The following is an 8,447-nucleotide window of genomic DNA, read 5'->3' as shown; positions in this document are numbered from 1 at the left end:
TTGAGTGTATGTTTAAGTGTTTTGTGTGTGTGAATTTGTATGTCTGTGTGTGAGTGTGTATGTTTTATGTGTGTTTAAGTGTATATTAATGTGTGAGTGAGTTTGTGTGTGTGTTTAAGCACGTGTGAGCATGTATGTTTGTGTGTGTAAGTGTGTGTGTGTGTTTGATTTTGGAAGCTTGATTGAAAGAAAAGTCCTAGCATTCTAGGACTAAGTTCTAAAACTTAGGTTTCTTTCAGCTAATGACTTAAGTAGGGGAAGCTTTTGCATCATCTCTGTTTTTTTAAAGTCAAGATACCTTTAAAATATATATGTTGGCTTAGCTTAGCACCCTGTACAATGAAATGTTTCTCTGTACATAGCTTATTCACAGTCAAAACATTCAATGAAAACACAATACTATACATGATCCAGACTCTCTGTATATATTCCATCTTTACATGCCTTACTTTCTTGCTCTATTACTTTTTCTACAAGTTTAATATTTATTTTGTTATCTTTACTCCTTTAATATGTGACTGTACTCTGTCTCTTTAAAAACTTTTGTTTTTATTTTTTTAAAAATCATTTACTTCTTTTTATAGATGTCTATATTTTTTTCTTCTTTCTCTCAAGTCTACATGTATTTATTTAACACTGTGACCCATTTAGAGGTTTTATTTCCATCTGAATCTGTCTTTATTGTGTATTTGCAATCTTTTTCTGTCCAAAAATGCTTTTCTTTTTCTTTTTTTTAAATGCTAAGGGGCATGACTAGGACCAACTTCAGGGTTCTGCTTGTTGGCTCCACCCAGTCCAACATAGTGGAGTCATGTTTGCTGCCTCTGAGAGCTATGCACACTGTCCCAGCTCCAGGGTCACAGTGGGTCTGTGTCACCAGAATGCAATTTGTAGCATGATACTCACAGATCCTACTTAAGTGCTTTGCCTCCTGAAAGAGCCAGAGCTGCTCGTGCAACTAGCATGAACCAGGAAGCCTTCTTAAAGGAGTTGTGCTGCTTTTGGTACTATCGCCTTCTCTTAGAGGAGCCAGTCTCTGTTCGCTGCTAGCAAACAGAGCCTATCTGAAGAAAAAAAAATGTGGCTACCAAGAAACTGTGCTTGACTCCTGTTTTGTGGGTTTAGAAGCCCTCTTTTTTTAAGGCTTTATGTGGATGTACATTGTCTAATACTGGGTGTTATTTTGTTGGTGGAGACTGCTTGTTCATTTCCCAGCCACCCAGACCTGAAATAACCACACAGAAACTGTATCAATTAAAACACTGCTTGGCCTATTAGCTTATGCATATTTCTAGCTAACTCTTATATCTTAAATTAACATATCTCTGTTTATCTGTGTATTGCCACATGGTTGTGGTCTACTGGTAAGGTTCTGTCCAGAGTCCAGCATCTGTCTCCTGTAGTGGCAACATGGCTTCTGGTTGACTCTGCCTAATCTCTCCTACACTGCAATAGGATAAATCAGCTTCTTTATTAACCAATGGTATTCACAGAATACAGCAGGGAATTTCACATCAGTCTCTGCTTCAGGTCCTGCTTTAAGATGCCTGCCCCACAACTCACTTGTAAACAAACTGTGACCTGGAAATGTAAACTGAAATAAGTTTTCTTTTCATAAAAGGGGGGTGGGGAGAATTGTAAAGTAAACAGTCTGTGATGTCATGATAGAAGCTTCATGTTTTAAAACTTCTTTACATCTTTAGTCTCTATTTTATTTTTATTGGTAGTTTGAGCACTGTGCAAGCAACTGCTTTATGCTCTAGCTGTTTGGAATTCTTATGAGGAAACTGTAGTATGGGAAGATAAGTTTGGGAAGATGTCATTGAGTTACTGGGCAAATCAAAATTTTAAGACTGTATATGAGAATCTGGATGGCTCATTCAGCATTTATTGAGTTCTAATCTGGGGATGGCTTGTACAAAATATAAGACACGCTAGTGATAATTACACTGGACTTTGCTCTTGAGAGATTTATAAAACCTGAGCTGACTGACTTCTGATTTCCTAACAATAAAAACTGTGTATGCAATGTGGATTATGCCCCACCCAATGTTAGTAATAAAATAATTTACTGTGTATGTCCCTGTGAACAGGATAAGAGGATAATTATGTGAGTTTTTCTGACTCTAGATTCTAAGTGCACTGAATTCTAAATCAGTTGGCTTTGACTAATGATAAAATATCTGTTTTAGTAATGATTTGGACTTTAGGGTGTGATCTGTAAAAAGCTGGCCGAATTCTGACTGGTTGGCGATGTGATCACTTTCTTGTGTTTTTCTTGCTTTTATTTTTGTATTAAAAAATACTTTGGTATTACCTTTATGATTTAGAGGGAATAAACCCTTTATTTCAAAAGGAGATTTAAAAGATTATTCATCTTACACTCACTTGAATCTAAGAGCTTCAACAGCTAAAAGAAAATTTTACAACAAAGTAGCCCTGTCTTACTTGCATGCTTCACATGGTGACAAGGGCATAGTTTCAGCTTCAAATAATTCAGAGCTTGGCTTCCTTCTCCACTGGAATAAAGAACTGTAACTGGAGTAAACCTCACACCTTATATGGAACAATGTTTCTTTGTCTGCTCTGTTGGTGACCCACAGCTGGGACTTTTTATTTTGTGTGACCAACCCAGGAAATCTGGAAGCAGACCTGCTGTTTTGGTCCCCTATCAACAGGAGAAACTATTTTCATGACAACAGAGGTGAGGTATGAGCCAGTGAAACCACAAACAGGATAGTCATTTCTTAACATTTTTATGTGCATCAGAATACTTTATCTCTTTAACGCTATTTTAAGATGGCATCACCATATTGGTTGCTAGGAAAATCTTATTTTATATGTCTATAGATACTTTGCCTGCATGTATGTTTGTGCCCTACTTGCATGCCTGGTATCTGAGGAGACCAGAAGTGGTGTCAGACCCTCTAGAACTAGAGTTAGAGACCATTGTGAGACACTATGTGCTAGGAACTGCACCCCGGGCCTTTGGAAGAATAGCCAGTGCTCTTAACCACTGAGCTATCTCTCCAGCCCAGGACTGCCACATTGTATATGAATATATTCAGGCTGAGCAATAAACCACCACCCCCCTACCACCACTTATTCTTCTAATGGTGTCTATTGTTTAGCAAGTAAGTGAAATTTAATTGTGATTGCAATCAGAGATTATTAAATATTCATGAATAGGAAAGTGCTACCATTGGAACTATTTGAGAAAGACTGATCTGTGATGGTGAATTGTATGTATTATGAGGAAATCCTGAGCAGGGTCTCCCAGCAGCAGACTTGACATTATAAGAGGTCACTCTAGGGTCTTAGAGTTAGTGATGCTGGTCATGGTAGTGAAGGGACATACACAGAGGCTAGAACTTTTCCTCACTATGAAATGAGGCAAATGCTGGAATGTAAATGTCCCGATAACATAGAACTTGCCAGTCATGTACTGCTTTTTATATTTCTTATCTTTAGATTATGCTTGGTATTGTTTAGGTGCTTAGAAGCCATTAGTTGAATAAGTTAAGACAAGCCAAGGGAGTGCAATGATGTGTACTAAATGCTACGAGAAAGGCAGATATCAGTTTTATTAGAAGAGGAAACAGTTTCATTATGTCTTGTGGATTCAGCTGTTCCTCAGATAGTCACAGGTAAAGAAGACACAATGCAGAGAGGAGCCCAGCCTCTGAGGCATGAAGACGCATGATGTGGGGCTATCTCCAACACTTTGCCTTCTCAGGTTACTGCACTTGCAAGAACGGAGCTTAAGTTGGTACTGACCTTGGAGAACCTTGATGGAGGTGGGTCTTGTATTTATCTGTTGCTTTCATTGGTTAATTAATAAAGAAACTTCCCAGGCCCATTTGATAGGCCAACCCTCAGGTGGGTGGAGTAAACAAAGCAGAATGCTGGGAGAAAGAAGCCGAGTCAGTGAGTTGCCATGATTCTCTCACTCCAGACAGACGCAGGTTAAGATCTTTCCTGGTAAGCCAGCTCATGGTGCTACACAGAATATTAGAAATGGGTTAGATCAATATGCAAGAGCTAGTCAATAAGAGGCTGGAACTAGTGGGCCAGGCAGTGTTCAAAAGAATACAGTTTTACGTGTAATTATTCCAAGTAAAGCTAACTGGGTGGTGGGACGCAGCCCCGCCGTTTTTATTACAACAGAGTGGCACCCAACGTGGTAATGAACTCCATGTAAAACCTGAGAGGGCTTGAAAAGGAGAAAGGAAGAATTTAAGACAGCTTTTTGCTGTTTGTGGGTTGCGTGCCGCAAAGAAATTTTCCTGACTCAGCAGCAGGAAAATACTGGCTGTTTTAAAATGCCAGCTTTCTGGGCTGTGCCGCCATCATGATCTCTGTCTGGCCCCTGCAGGAGACAGAGTCTTTGAATGGATCATTTGGAGTAAAGTGCCACGGCTTGCTTGATGGCAATGTGAACTGCTGTGTGCCTGGAACTGTGAGTGGCTCAGGGACATCAAATGACTCTGAGGCAGGAGAGGCTCAGCTCCGCCATGCGGAACTCTGCTGGTCTTGGGCAGGAACTACCATAATTACCATAATAATAGCACAGTTAAGGTTTAGACTGGGCAGGATACAGGCGGTACTGAATTACCTGTACATGGTGCAACTTAAGTTTTTAAGAAATGCTTAACATTTTAAGAAATGCTCCTGGATATTAAAAAATTACAGATTCACAATAGGACAGATTCAGACATAAAAGACCACTAAATAAGTCACATTGTTAGATGGATGTACGTAGACTTGAGAGAGAGAAAAAAAATATAGAGAGACAATAAAGTTAATGCCCTTAAAAAAAGGGTAAAGTCTTTAAAGAGACAGAGTGCAGATAGTTATAGATTAAAAGAAATAAAGAAAAATAAGCCACGTAAAAATGGAAAATTCACGGAGAGTCTGGATTATTTGTATTATTGTTTTCTTTAAAATTTTTGACTATGAAGGAGCTAAGTACAGAGAGACATTTCATTATATGGTCTGCCAAGCAAAACCAGAATGGATATCATAAGGGTATTATGACTTCAGAATTTGGGTCTAAGGATATGATGCTTTGGAGAGGGTCTTCTTTTCTTTTCACAGAAGATGAGACTCTTTGGATTACGTCTATCCCAATATGGTATGATAGACCATGCCCTCCTGAAAGGTTGATGTGAACACCCTCAAAAAATTACTACACTCAACTGCTGACTGAGATAAACCTGGCACACAGGTTACACCCTAAACGATCTGAATAACAGCGCCCCCATTCAGCAGGAAGCAGTTTGGAGAGAAAAACCGCGTCCATGTTCCCAAATATGGTTTATAAATGTTCTTTTACATTTAAAGGGGGATATGATATAGGTATGAATAATTTGCATTGGTATGGATTTTAAGGTCAATTTTGTTATATGTATATGTATTTCTGACCTTGACTAAGGTATTGTGATTGTGTAGTTCATGTAAAAATGAATGTATATAGGTTGTTAATGGATAATCATCAATAATAGTCAAGCTTGTAGTCACGTTAGATTTTCTGGATATACAGAGATATATGTCAGTTAGATAAGCATTCTTCATATCTTTCAAAGACTGCAGAACATGGCATTTCAAATGTTTTAATAACTTAGGGTTTTTCATGACAATGAGACACGTCTGCTCCTGGCAGCACCAGCTACTTCAAGAGGAAGATGGGCATCAAAGAGGCTCCTTATGGAGTTTGATAGCTATTTGGGTAAGAAACTGCTCTTGCCTGGACTGATGCATAAGCTGGACACAGAGAACCTGCAGAGAGAGGACTGCTGAACTTGCCTAAAGGTGAGGTGGTCTTTTGGGGTTCCTGACTCATGAAAGAGTCTGCGAGACATTCTGCAGGACACAGCAGATAGTGACTGAACTGTCTTTGAAATTTCCTGCTTCATGGAAATGTCTGCTAAACACTATGGGCCTGAAGGCCAAAGACGGATGCCCCAACGGTACAAAAGAACTTTGGGTGACTGTACAGGCAGCGAGATGTCTCTGTCATTTCTAGAGTTTTGGATTTCTTGTTTACTTAGGTAATATTATATCCTTCTGGAGTCTTTGATGGAGTTGAAGAATGGATAGATAGTTATAGTTTTCCTTAGTTATGATAAAAGTTAAAATAGATATAAATATTGTAACTGTAATTCTTGCTTGATATATGTTTTGTTATATGTAATCTTACTATGTTAAAGTGAAAGCCTTTCTTTATTGTTTAAACAGAAAAAGGGGAAATGATGGAGGTGGGTCTTGTATTTATCTGTTGCTTTCATTGGTTAATTAATAAAGAAACTGCCCAGGCCCATTTGATAGGCCAACCCTTAGGTGGGTGGAGTAAACAGAACAGAATGCTGGGAGAAAGAAGCCGAGTCAGTGAGTTGCCATGATTCTTTCACTCCAGACAGAAGCAGGTTAAGATCTTTCCTGGTAAGCCAACTTGTGGTGCTACACAGAATATTAGAAATGGGTTAGATCAATATGTAAGAGCTAGTCAATAAGAGGCTGGAACTAATGGGCCAGGCAGTGTTTAAAAGAATACAGTTTCCGTGTAATTATTTGGGGGCATAAGCAAACCATGTGGGCGGCTGGGTGCCGGGGACGCAGCCCTGCCGCTCATATCACTACAGAACCTAGAGATCTGGATAAGTCCTTTGACTTCTTACAAGCTTTGGAATATGCGAGTAACATGAAAAGCTTCTTGAACCCCCCTTCCTGTGGAAATTGAGCTAGTGCAAATAAACACAGGTACAGGAAGAGATCATCTTTGTTGACAGTAAAATGTTTGAGATCAGAGTCAAATCACTAGCTTTTGCAACAGTTTATGAAAGAGGTGATGAAGGACATGATTAAGTAAGTGATGACAGTAGGGACAGGTTGTGCAACAGTTTGGTTGTGTGTGTGTGTGGTTGAGATGGGTCACACTTTACAGCCATAGCTGGCCTGTAATTTATTATGTAGACCCATCGAGCCTCAAATTTATATATATCCTCCTGCCTCCCTATTAAGTGCAGGAGTTAAAGGCTTGAGCCACTATGCCTGGCAGGCAATAGCAAAGTTCTAAGAAAATATAGGAATAAGAAAAGAAAAACTACAAGACAAGGTGTTAGAGGGTTAAATGTGGTCAAAGAATGAAACCCAGGTTTCCAATTAGTCCAGCAGTGGCGTAGTATGTTGAGAAAAGGAAGCTAAGAATTAAAGGGATTAAAGGGAAGTCAGACATAAATTTCATTTTGGGTATACTGACTTTAAGTCTAGAGAATTGAGTGGGTAGGTTAGCTACGGATGGATCCTGTGCAGGGATGCGGTTTGGAGAGTTATCTAGGTCAAAGTACAGACTTGGAGATGATAATATTATGGGAGAGAGTGTGTTGAGGGTGCACAGGCTGCTTAAAGGCAAAACTGCTCAGATGCAGCAGCCACATTAGGAAAGAAACACCCACAAGGGAGGTCAACACTGCTCAGGACAGCACAAGGGACAGAAAAGTCTCACGTCAGACTGTGGAGTCCTAAAGTCACCCGAGGAACTAGGAAGGGGGCATTCCAACAGACACGAAAGTATAAATTAAATTTAAGAGATAAAGTGTTACTGTAACTTTTCTGTGAATTATTTCAAAAAAGTCACCTACCTAGCAGTTCAACAAATATGTCACCAATAAGTAACCAACATGACAACATTGACATTACCCCTTTGATTGTAAAGAGAGGGAAAAAGACAATGGCAGCTAAAAAGAAAAATCAGACCAGGGACAATATTGTGTGTGTGTAAGACTTATTTTATGCATGTATATGTGTGTTTTATTGCCTCTGTGGGGGCAGAAAAGATTGGATCCTGTGGAGTAGGAATTGTAGGTGGTTGTAAGTTGCCCAGTGTGGTTGCTGGGCATTGAACTCTGGTCCTTTGCAAGAGCAACAAGCTCTTAACTACTGAGCCATCTCTCCAGCCCTGTTTTTGTTTTGTTTAACACAAGGTCTCATACCTGTTCATCTGGGTATACTTTTTTTGATTTATTTATTTTATGGCTTTTTTATGTGTATGGGCATTTTGCCTGTATGTAGGTATGTGTGTCATGCCTAGTGTCCTCAGAAGCCAGAAGAAGGTATCAGATCCTCTGGACCTAGAGTTAGAGCTGGTTCCGTGCCACCATGTGGGTGCTGGAAATCAAACCCAGGTACTTTGAAAAAGCAACACACTCTTAACCTCAGAGCCAACACTCCAGCCCTGTTTAATAAACTCTTTAAAGGAAGAAGTAAAATGAATCTGGCATCTGAGTTCTTGCTGTCAGTCTTGATCGAGGTCTACCAAACTGAAAGACTCTGTGAGAATGTTTGATACATCTTTAGATGGGTTTCACCATTTCAAGCTCAACATTTCCCTTCCCTACTTCCTCTTGCATCCCGTATCACCATCTGACCTTAGAGAACCTTATAACTCA

The sequence above is a fragment of the Chionomys nivalis genome, chromosome 2 (genome assembly GCF_950005125.1).
Source record: "Chionomys nivalis chromosome 2, mChiNiv1.1, whole genome shotgun sequence".
Taxonomy (NCBI): domain Eukaryota; kingdom Metazoa; phylum Chordata; class Mammalia; order Rodentia; family Cricetidae; genus Chionomys; species Chionomys nivalis.
This window is presented reverse-complemented; position numbering follows the sequence as displayed.